Source organism: Hippopotamus amphibius, chromosome 7, assembly GCF_030028045.1.
Source record: "Hippopotamus amphibius kiboko isolate mHipAmp2 chromosome 7, mHipAmp2.hap2, whole genome shotgun sequence".
NCBI classification, from domain to species: domain Eukaryota; kingdom Metazoa; phylum Chordata; class Mammalia; order Artiodactyla; family Hippopotamidae; genus Hippopotamus; species Hippopotamus amphibius.
In genome coordinates this window covers 51,979,121-51,991,575 of record NC_080192.1, presented here as the reverse complement: position 1 = coordinate 51,991,575, position 12,455 = coordinate 51,979,121, and positions in this window count along the sequence as shown.

The following is a 12,455-nucleotide window of genomic DNA, read 5'->3' as shown; positions in this document are numbered from 1 at the left end:
TTCTTTCTTTCTTTTTTAATTTATTTATTTATTTATTTATTTATTGGCTGAGTTGGGTCTTCATTGCTGCGCTTAGGCTTTCTCTAGTTGCAGTGAGTAGGGGCTACTCTTCATTGTGGGGCATGGGCTTCTCATTGCCGTGGCTTCTCTTGTTGCGGAGCATGGGCTCTAAGTGTGTGGGTTTCAGTAGCTGCAGCACCCAGGCTCAGTAGTTGTGGCACACGGGTTTAGTTGCTCTGCGGCACGTGGGATCTTACCCAACCAGGGCTCGAACCCATGTCCCCTGCATTGGCAGGCAGATTCTTAACCACTGCGCCAGGAGGGAAGTCCAAGGTTCTTTCTGAAATTAAAAAGAATTCCTTTTTTTAATCGCTGTTCATGGCGTGCAGAGCTTAAGTGCGCGTGTCAGGTAGGGGAAGTCAGACTTGTGTTTCCGTCATCCACACGATGTCTGCTGACACCAGGCACACTTCTCCACCCCCCTGTCCCTCAGGTCATCTACCCTGGCAGCTCTCACTGCCAGGGCTCCTGCGTGGCATTTGCGTAACTTCTTGTCCCCCAATCCTGTCCTCTCCCCTACTCCAATCCGGTTTTCTTTTGAACCTCACTGGCAAGGTCTCATTTTGCATGAAAAACATGGTGGGTTTATCTGTGCAATCAATTTCTGATAAACATACATTTTAATCTCCGTCAGCCAATGTTCCAGGCTCTAACCTTGCTTCAGTGGAGCTGTACAGCTCTTGCCCAGAAACGCTGCCATCCAACTAAACCCGTATATTCAGGCAGCTGGTTACAGCCAGAGACCATGACCTTGAGCTGCGTTGCTGTGCAATAATCCAAACCATCTGTGCTCAGCAACAATTAAAACCTTCAGATCTCTCAGGCGTTTCCTTCCTCTGATGATAACTTACGGGTTGCAGGCAGGACGCCGAGGGAAACAGAGCAGTCTTTGGTGCCAACTTGATTCCTGCAGGGCAGTTCTAAAGAGAAAAATCCCCACTTGGTGGAATAGTTCTTTTCTCAGCTGAAATGCAGGTACTTAGCATCTAACAAACGCTGAACATTTAATTATTCTGATTGCTTCTTTTGCCCAGAGGGGCAGAGGGACCGTTTGTTTATGGAGCCAGGGTCAGACAAAATTATGAGGTAAAGTTTATCATGAAGAGCTCACACCTCCCTTGTTGTCCTTGTTGTCCACATCTCTTTTCGGCCCCTCCTGCCAGCTTTCCATACCCTCAGAGGTCTTGCTGCCTTCTACTAATGAGATCCAAAAAAAAAAAAAAGGAAGTTATTGTTCCACTCCTTATCTTCTTACCTCCTTTCTTTCCCTTCAAAATTCTTGAATCTTTATGATTGTGACCTTTCCTATGAATTCCAGAGGACGTGCATACAATAAATACACTCAACCAAAGTGTCCAAGAAAATCTTACTATCACCCTTGGGAGATGGAGGTGAGGAGTTACAAGGAAAAGTCCTTACAGGGAAAAGAATTTGAAAAAGAATAGATATATGTGTATGTGTAACTGAATCACTTTGCTGTGCATCCAAACTAACACATTATAAATCAACTACAGTCCAATATAAAATAAATTTAAAAAGAAAAGTCCTTACAGAGAATTGATTTCTAACGGAAATCGTCGAATCCTTAGCAAATCCCTGGAGAAGAGGAAAGATTTAGTTGGCTGGAGCATAACAACTTATACTATGTCCATTGCAATAGTGTAAAATTATGCTATAGGAGCAAGTGCTCTGGAAAAGCACAAAAGGGTCCCTTGAATCCAGGCTGTCCTGCAGGATGGAGCTGCCAGCCTAAGGCTGGAGATACCAATGGGGATTTCTTGGGTGACTACTGAAAAGTCTAAGACTACAAAGATTTCTTTCTCTGACTGGGGAGACAATACTGGGGATGTAGTGCCTTTTCTTAAGCACTAATATTTGACAGAATAGCTCCTAACACAGATGCCAATAAATGAAGAGAGGTAAAAGTAAGATGTTTCTTTCCCCAGTGCTTGATCAACACTCTTACTGAGTTTTGGAGACATGTCTTTAACAATTGTCATGGAAGAGCATTAGTGTCTACAAAAGCTTTCACAGTCACTGTCTCACTTGATCCTCTTTAGAATCTTGTGAAATAGGCATTTCTCATTCTCTTAAAAATTAGAAAGTGAAGATCCTGCATAAACGCACTCTCCAGAGATAATCACTGATGCATATTTTAAATAGTATTATTATTGTTATCCTCATTTTGCAGATGAGAAGACTAAGATTCAAGAGGAGTAAAATAATTTACCCAAAGCCAAATGTTCTACCTCCAAATTTGTATGCTTTTTTTAAAGTCTATTTTCCATATGCCCTCCTCGTATGTTTTTGTGTAGTGGTAGTGTCTGTGTTTTTGTGTTTCTTCTGTTTTTAAATTTTCCCCAAGGAAAAAATGGCTGATATTTTGACAATAACCTGTGGCTGTTTTTATCTATAAGACTGCTATGTTGCCTGGCCAGGGTATTGCTAAGTGGAATGTAAAATACATAATTTAGTTTTTATTTTATTTTTTTTTAATATATTTTGTTGAAGTATAGTTGTTAATTTACAATGTTGTGGGGTTTTCATGTTATTTCTTTTTAAAAATGTTTGTTTTATTGAAGTATAGTTGACTTACAAAGTTGTGTTTATAATTTAAAGGCCTCAGTTTCAAAAGTGGGTCACCATCCAGAGGACTAACGTGCCTGAAGCCTGGTGGTGTCACCCCCCCATCCCCTGTTTCATGTGTGGGGTAAGGGATGGATGCTTCTAGTGCAGAGGGAGGTATTCTGTTGGTATTTGCCAGGCTATTGAGCTTCCACACTTGTGGCTTCTATGCTAAGAGGCAAGGTCCTGGTTGGTTTTTAGTATTCCAACCACTTTCGACATGTAACTATGAAGAAAATGGAAACTGTAACAGTTCTATTTTTGCTCTAGTTAAAAATTTCTCAACATAGACAATGGTATCTCAACCCAGTATTTTTTCAAGATCATAGTGTTGAGTTCTTTCACAGTATTATACTAAATAAACATGGCTGCATTTTAGGTTTCTATATTTATCAGAATCCATTTGCTGAATTAGTACATCAGGGAAGAGCAAATTATTTCTGGTTTTATTCACATGGTTACTGAGAATAAAGAAAGTGAATAGAGGAAAATGTCACAGGGAAACATTTCTTTACGTTTGCGCTTTTGCTGCTGTGATGGATAGAAAGTTGGAAAAGTGAATTGTGAACTGTCCAGTCAATTGTACATTTTGTAGTCCATTTCTACATGCCACAGAGCTGATGAGGGCTGTGTACAATCCGTATTTAAAATATTCATTCATGTAGATTAAAATCTGGCGTAGAAAAGATTTTAAAATATATTTTAAATATATATTTTAAATATATTTTCTTATGATAAAAGCAACATATATCTATTATAGAAATGTAGAAATTTCTATAATAGAAATTTAATTTAAATGTAAATTATATTAATTTATATTAATATAATTTAAATGTAGAAAAACAAAGAAAAGAAAAATGGCCCATAATTCTACCAGGCTAAGATGATATATATAAACATTCTATCTTTCTTTTTTTTTCTTTCTAATTTTTTTCTATGCATAAATTATTTTTAGACAAAATTGGGGTCATGCCATATATTTAGTCTTGTATCCTACATTTTTAATTTGATATTAAATCATGAATATTTCTGCATGATATTAAACAAGATGATTTTAATGTCTATAGAATATACATACATAAAAACCTGTTTTATGTAACTTTTAATGTGGCTGAATGTTTTTAATGGGGTAAAAAATATATACCTTTTAATTTCTATAATTTTTTTCCATGACTTCTTTTTAATTTTTAATTTGTAAAAAATTTCTATGACCAAAATTTTAAAAAACACTGAAGTTTACAATACAGGAAATATAGCCAATATTTTATAATAACTATAAATGGAATATAACCTTTAAAAATTGTGAGTCACTATGTTGTATGCCTGAAACACATAATATTGTGCACCAACTATACCTCAATAGGAAATTTTTAAAATAAAAATAATAAAAAATAAAAAAACAAGGAAAAATTAGAAATAATCATGCTGCCTTTTGAAACATAGTAAAACAAAGAATTCAAATAATATCAAATGTATCACATAAATCAAAGATCAAGGGCAACGTGGGAATTTAGGTTGGAAGTCAATTCTCTTTTCCATATTAAAGGTGTCAGATCAAACAGTTAAAGATGACACTCTACAATTAAAGACTAAAGATAGCAGACCTGTAGTCAGGGCTTTCCCACATGCCAGTATTGCTTCCACAAACATGAGCATGAATGTAAAACATTTCAGGGTGCTGATTTAAATCAACAACTTTTTTTTCCCATAAAGAAAAGGTGTTCAAGACTTAGGCTTGCCCTGTGACAAGGCATTCTGTGACGATTTGATGAACATTAACTTACGAGCCCAATTCTTCCCTATATAAAGGAAAGGGGCCAAGATAGCACAAGCACATTAAATAACCACTGTGTTCTACCATGATTACTTTGTGGACATAAGCCCATGAACTTGACTTTCAAATAAAAGGGAAGGGACACCCTTGATTTCATAGTAGTGTTGAAAAGGAAGACAGGTGAACAAACACACACACACACACACACACACACAAACACACACACACGAGGGAAAAGCCTGAATGCATAGCAAGGTTTTCAACTAGTTCTAGACTATTCATTATATATGAAATTTAGGGTTTTAAGGTGATCTTTCTAATGTGTATACTATTTAACCAGAGTGCTCGTGTGAAAGCTAAAATATCATTAATTTTAATCTCCTCTCTGGATGTTAATTTCCTCTGTAGTCTGTATAAAATAGTTGAACGGGCTGGTAGGAAACCTGAGTCCCAGTGTCAGTTCAGCTGTGATCACGGACCATCGCTGAAATTCTCCAAGACTCAGTTTCCCACCTGTGAAGCGGCAGTAATTACAGAGCCTTTAGGTGAAGCTGAGATAACTACGTGAGAAAGTGCCATGAGCACTTTAAAAATCATGGCCCAAGATACATCAAGCTATTATTATTATATTCCTGTTGTTTAATTTCTCCAAGTAGAAAAGCAGCAATTAACTGAAATATTCCTCAATGACACAATGAGATTCTAACTTAAAGGTTTTTAAAGAGCTTTGAAGATGAAAGGATGCTAAGAGGTTTTCTCATAGGGGTTCAGATCTGGTCCCAGCTGAATTTATTTTTAAATAGTGTAAGAGAGTCGGTGATTGTATTCAAGTGGAGGTACTAAAAATAGCATCAATTTTTATTTTAAAACTTAACATGAGAATGAATTGTATAATGAATTCCCATATACCCATCAGAAACATTCAACAATTGTCAGTATTTTGCCACCCTTGTTTTATCCATTCCCTTTTTCTTTCTTTTGCTCAAGTAAATTCCCAGACATCATGTCATTTCATCCATACATACATCGAAATATATTGCTAAAAAATAAGCACATAAAAACAATGCTGTCATTATCACTTAATTACTTTACCCTACAAATATTCCTATAATCATTTTAAAATAATAATACCATTATAACACTTTTGCAGCTGAAGAGTACTTGGTAAATTTTTTTTTAAGACTGCCTTTTCCCTACAATCGTACACATTTATTTATTTACTTACTTACTTACTTATTTTTGGCTGCATCAGGTCTTCGTTGCTGCATGCGGGCTTTCTCTAGTTGTGGTGAGCGGGGCTGCTCTTCATTGTGGTGTGCAGGCTTCTCATTGCGGTGGCTTCTCTTGTTGCGGAGCACAGGCTCTAGGCACGGGGACTTCAGTAGTTGTGGCACATGGGCTCAGTAGTTGTGGCTTGCGGGCTCTAGAGCACAGGCTCGGTAGTTGTGGCACACGGGCTTAGTTGTTCCACAGCATGTGGGGTCTTCCCAGGCCAGGGATCGAACCTGTGTCCCCTGCATTGGCAGGAGGATTCTTTTTTTAATTTATTTTTATTTAATTTATTGGCTGCGTTGGGTCTTTGTTGCTGCACATGGGTTTTCTCTAGTTGTGGTGAGTGGGGGCTACTCTTTGTTGCAGTGCACGGGCTTCTCATTGCAGTGACTTCTCTTGTTGCAGAGCACGGGCTCTAGGCATGCGGGCATCAGTATTTGTGGCACGTGGGCTCAATAGTTGTGGCTCGAGGGCTCTAGTGCACAGGCTTGGTAGTTGTGGCGCACAGGTTTAGTTGCTCCGAGGTATGTGGGATATTCCTGGACCAGGGCTCAAACCTGTGTTCCCTGCATTGGCAGGAGGATTCTTAATCACTGAGCAGCCTGGGAAGTTCCAAGGCAGATTCTTAACCTCTGCACCACCAGGGAAGCCTGGTAAATAGTTTATACTTAGAACATCTCATACTAAGGGAAATAAAGTCAAAATACTATTTTAAAGGCATTCAAAACAATTTTCTATGTGTGTCTGCAATACTAAATATTGTTAGTTTCATTTATCTTAATGTGTTTTCAGTTTGCAGGGGGGTTGCTTTTCCCCCTTTTGATAAAGCTTAGATTTTAATTATGTAAACATTCACACGGTTCCAAAGTCCAAACTATATACCAAGATATGTTCACATAGTTGTGATTCTATTTCCTGTGCCTCCACTGGTTCCCTCCATCCCTCTAGAAGTAACTAATATTTATTATTTTTTGGTTTATCCTCCTGTTGCTTCTTTTAAAAAATATTCTCCAAATAGATAGCATATAACAAACTGTTCTGCACGATTGTATTGGAATGATTAATCCTGGAAATCATTCTATACCCGTGTGCTGAGATTGTTCTAATTTCTTTTTTATGGCTACATAGTACTATTTAGCCCATTGCCCAATTGATGGATACTTGGAGTTTTTCCATTACTTAAATTGTTTATATAAATAATGGTAGTCATAACCTTAATCATGAGAATTTTTAGTGTGTCTTTGAAATTGTTTCCCACAAGAGGAAATGTATATGTAATTTTGCTAGATAGTGCTAGATTATCCTCCCCTGGAGTTGTTGTACCCATTTTGCATTCAAGCAACCATATGTGATATACAGCACAGGGAAACATAGCCATTATTTTGTAATAACTTTGTTTTTTTGGCCACGCCACGCAGCTTGCAGGATCTTAATTCCTTGACCAGGGATCAAACCCAGGCCCCAGTAGTGAAAGCGCCGAGTTCTAACCACTGGACTGCCAGGGAATTCCTGGTAATAACTTTACTTTTTAAATTTATTTATTTATTTATTTTTAATTTATTGGCTGCATTGGGTGTTTATCGCTGCTCATGGGCTTTCTCTAGTTGTGGTGAGCGGGGGCTGCTCTTTGTTGTGGTGCGCTGGCTTCTCATTGTGGTGGCTTCTCTTTTTGCGGAGCACAGGCTCTAGGTGCTCTGACTCAGTAGTTGTGGCTCTCGGGCTCTAGAGCACAGGCTTAATAGTTGTGGCACACAGGCTTAGTTGCTCTGTGGCATGTGGGATCTTCCCAGAGCAGGGATTGAACCTGTGTCCCCTGCATTGGCAGGCAGATTCTTAACCACTGCACCACCAGGGAAGTCCCAAGTCCCTGTAATAACTTAAAATGGAGTATGATCTATACAAGTATTGAAACCCTATGCTGCACACCTGAAACTAACATAACATTGTAAATCAACTATACTGCAATTTAGAAAAAGAAACAGAGGATTGTATAATTGAAGATATAATACAATCACAAGAATTAACTGAGTAAAAGACAAAATACTCTTATGATGAAAAACAAAAAATAGTCACTGTGATGGTTAATTTTATGCATCAACCTGACTGGGTGGGGGGATGCCCAGATAGCTGGTAGAACATTATTTCTGAATGTGTCTGTGGGGGTTTCTGGAGGAGATTAGCAGTTGAGTCAGCACACTGAGTGAAGAAGACCTCCTCACGGGTGTGGGTGGGCATCACCCAATCTGTTGAGGGTGCAATCTCTTGCCTTTGAAGGTCGGCACTTCTGGTTCTTGGGCCATCAGACTCAGACTGGGACTTACATACATCATTGGCTACCCTGGTTCTGAGACTGTCAAGCTTGGACTGGGACTGCACCACTGGCTTTCCTAAGCCTCAGGCTGGCAGACCAGATCATGAGACTTCTCAACCTCTATAATCTTGTGAACCAATTCTTCATAATAAATCTCTTTTTATATACCTAAAAAAACCAAAAAACCAAACCAAAACAAAAAACAATCTTATGTGAGAATGCCTGTTTCCCTGCAACCTCGGTAACAAAGTCATCTAACTTTTTTTTCAATTTAATTTTTTTTTGGCTGCATCGTGTCTTAGTTGCGGCACATGGGATCTTCATTAAGGCATGCAGGATCTTTTGTTACAGCACTTGGGCTTTTCTCTAGTTGTGGTGTGCGGGTTTTCTCTTCTCTGGTTGTGGCGCACAGGACCCAGGGCACGTGGGCTCTGTAGTTTGTGGCACGCAGGCTCTCTAGTTGAGGATCCTGAGCTCAGTAGTTGCAACTCGAGGGCTTAGTTGCCCTGCAGCATATGAGATCTTAGTTCCCCGACCACGGATCGAACCCACATCCCCTGCATTGGAAGGCAGTTTCTTTACCACTGGACCACAACAGAAGTCCCTGTTGAACTTTTTTGTATTTTTGCCAAGTTGATAGAAAACAAATTATATATTGCAGTAGTTTTAATTTCCTTTTTCCCCCTCCAATTTTATTGAGATATAATTGACACACAGCACTGTATATATTTAAAGTACACAGCACAGATTTGATTTACACGTATCATGAAATGATTACCACAATAAGTTTAGTGAACATCCAGTATCTCATATAGATACCAAATTAAAGAAATAGAAAAAAAAGTTTTTCCTTGTGATGAGAACTCTTAGGATGTACTCTCCTAACTTTCACATGTAACATACAGCAGCGTTAATTGTATTTATGGTGTACGTTTTATCCCTAGTTCGCGTCTCTTGACTTTTTAGTTCGCGTACCTTTTGATTGCCTTCAGCCAATCCCCCTCCCCCACCTCCAATTTGCATTTTTATTGGGAGGTTGCACATTCATTTGTAGGCTTAAGGGCTATTTTCCTTTGTTTTCTGTAACTACCTGAACTTACCTTTTGCCCATTTTTCTGTTGGGTTACCGCTCTTCTTGATGTTTAGGAGCATTTTTTGGATTAGGGATGTTTGCTGTTTGTGACAAAATTCTCATTATTTTTTGCTGGTTTGTTAATTACCTTTCGCCTTTTTTAAAACATTAGGGCATAATTTATATACAAGGCAACTCATCCTTTTTAGAGCACAGTTCAACAAATTTTGACAAATGTATGCCATTGCGTGAGCCACTATGATCACAGTCAAGATTTAGAATAGTTCCTGTCATTTCTCTTTGACTCTGCCCATTGTGTTCTATTTTGCCATGATTTTGTACTTTCTTTTTTAGCTACTACAACCGTAACTTAATGTAAAGAGTTTCTGTCAACAGATATTGCATAATTCTTTTCTGGGTTTTAAACAAACATTACATAGCCCGAAGGTACATTCTGCCTGGGGAGGTAAGAACAGATAAAACTAATAAAATGCATTTTTTGTCTTTGCTGTTAAAGCTGTTAAAGCAACGCTGAATGGGATCTTTTTTTTTTTATTTGAGGGGTTATGGGACAAGCAATGGGTTGAAGATGCAAAAAGGAATATGGCAGCCTTTAAAGGACTTTCAGTAATTTTGCTATTTCCAACCTGCTACTGAGGGGGATCAGGACACACCACCCCAAAATACACCACCCTGGCATAAAGATTCTTTTGAGTGGAGAACAACTGAAGAACAGCCAACTCCAGAAAAGCTCTAAAACCAGAGTATAAATTTCCCTTTTGTAAAGTAAATTTACATTTTTATAAAGGAAATTTCCATCTGTAAAGGTGTCTTTCTCTCCTGTAGAAAGAGAATGACCAGAGACTCTTATCATCTGAGAGGACTTGCGTCGGCTTAACTAATTTTACTAAACAACACTTATTTACCTGGTGACCTTCCTACAACCTCCTCCTCCTCCCGGGCCACAGCCCAAACCTCCTTCACAGTGATATAAAGATCTTTAAGCCTCAGGTCTATCCGCCTCTGTGGGCTTTCAGTCCTTTTCTGGGAAGCTCCCCTAGGCCTATGTAACAAATCCTTTTCTCCTACTAATGTGTCTTTTGTCAGTTAGGGCTCTAGAACCCGGACCTAAGAGGATAGAGGAAAAAGTTTCTTCCTCCCCATATGACCTCCCTAGGTAGAATGTACATTCAGTCTGTGTAATGATTGTTTAAAACCCAGAAGAGAATCATGAGATATTTGTTGAAAGAAACCGTTGACATTAAATCATGGTTATAGTAGGTTTATAAAAAAAGGACATAGTCGTGGTAAAATAGAATACAATAGGCAGAGTCAAAGATACGTGGTGGGGACTGTCCTAAGTTTTGACTGTGGTTATGCTGGGTTACACAGTTATACACGATTGTCAAAGTTCATTGAACAGTCCTTATCACTCGCATTTTTCGAGTTTAGCCGGAGATTGAATGTTGCTAGTTTTTTTTTGACACGAGCAGTCAGTGATCCAAAGTTCAAGGATTTGGAGTCATGTCTCACAATGCAAACCCAGCGCTCATCCTTTCTGCACCGTGTGATTCCCTCACAAAACCACAGGAAGTTTCACAAGACATGGTCAAGCTTGTTTGTCTGCTCTTCTCCGGTTGGTGTTACAACACAAGCCCCCCTGCCCAGCACCACCCCCTCCTCCCTGACACTCTCTTTTATGTCATCCCGGGGCTGGTAGTTCCCAAATGCCTGGCAGATAAAGTCTTAACTCCCTGGTTTATGTTTCTACACCTTGGTCCCTCATGTCTCTGGTCAACTTTTCTCCTCATCCTCAGGTGTTTGATTCAGCCATTGAATAGGCTGTGCTTAAGTTTTTGCTGGTAACCTTTCCTCTTGTCCCTGAATTTCCTACTGTCTTCTCTGCTTGTCTCTCTCCTTTATGTCTCACCAAATCTCTTTACATTTTCTGATTTTTGGTTTATATTTTGACACATCTTCACAGATGGCCTTGTCACAGTCTGTCACTATTATGTAATTGTTCCACTGGATATGCTTTTCTCACCAATAAGTATAAGTTTTTGGAGGGCAGGAGCCCTGTCTAATGCTTCTTTTACACTTTCCCCGGTTTCTCTGGTACTGTGCACATAGTGAGGTCTGAATTGGTACTTAACGTAATGAAAGAATGGAGGTTACAGAGCACCAGAGGAGAGCATGGGAGAGTTTTAACTCTCCTCCAGAAATCTATCCCCATCAGCAATTCTTCTCCTCTTTACGTGGACAATTTATGTAGCCCAGGTTATGCTGACCCTAAGGCCTCCTCCGTAGAAATTCTGAAGCCACCGTCAGCCTTTCCTGGACAAAAAAAAAAAAAAAAAAGGCATTAATATTTAGCTAAAGCAGTTGTCTTAAAACTCAGATTTCAAAGTCAGGTATTTTGGGTTCTGGGTAGAGGTGCTATTTACTGCCTTGTGTCTGTGATAAGTGTCCCATAGCCAGCCACTGGGGAGAGGGGAGAATTCCCCTCTGCCTTTCAAAGGTTCTCACAGCTGGTCTCGCAATCAAACTGACATCAGACAGATTAACAGGAGAAAAGAAAATTTAATATCATACGTATGGGAACCCCACATACATGAGCAATGCAAAGACAGAAGGATAAAATGAGGTCTATATGCCATCCTGAGCTAAGGAAGGGGAATGGGGCCAGGGTCTTCACTGGCGAGGAGACACAGACAATAGAAGAAGAAGAGCAGTTGTTTGCCCTGCCAGGCAGATAGGTCACTCAGATAAATTTATCTCTGGCAATAATTCTCATTCTGGGGAAGACCTCCAATTTATTTATTTATTTAATTTAAAAATTTTATTTATGTATGTATGGCTTCATTGGGTCTTCATTGTTGCTGTTTCTCTAGTTGTGGCAAGTGGGGGCTACTCTTCATTGCGGTGCACAGGCTTCTCATTGCAGTGGCTTCTCTTGTTGTGGAGCACAGGCTCTAGGCCTACAGGCTCAGTAGTTGTGGCTCACGGGCTTAGTTGCTCCGCGCCATGTGGGATCTTCCCAGACCAGGGCTCGAACCCTGTGTCCCCTGCATTGGCAGGTGGACTCTTAACCACTGCGCCACCAGGGAAGCCCCAAGACCCCCAATTTAAATTCTTCTAGCTAGTTTAAGGCAGAGGCAGAAGATTTTCTTGAGCCCGTAGGGTTTTGATTGCCTTTAGCTCAAAATAATCCATGTGCCAAAGTCTCACATTTTGGGGAAGCTTGTTCTGAACCCCTTCACCACAGACCTCTCCCAAATCTCCATTCCTCCCTCCACCTCCCAGCCCCTTGAGAGTAGCTGTATCTCAAGCAGAAATTGCAG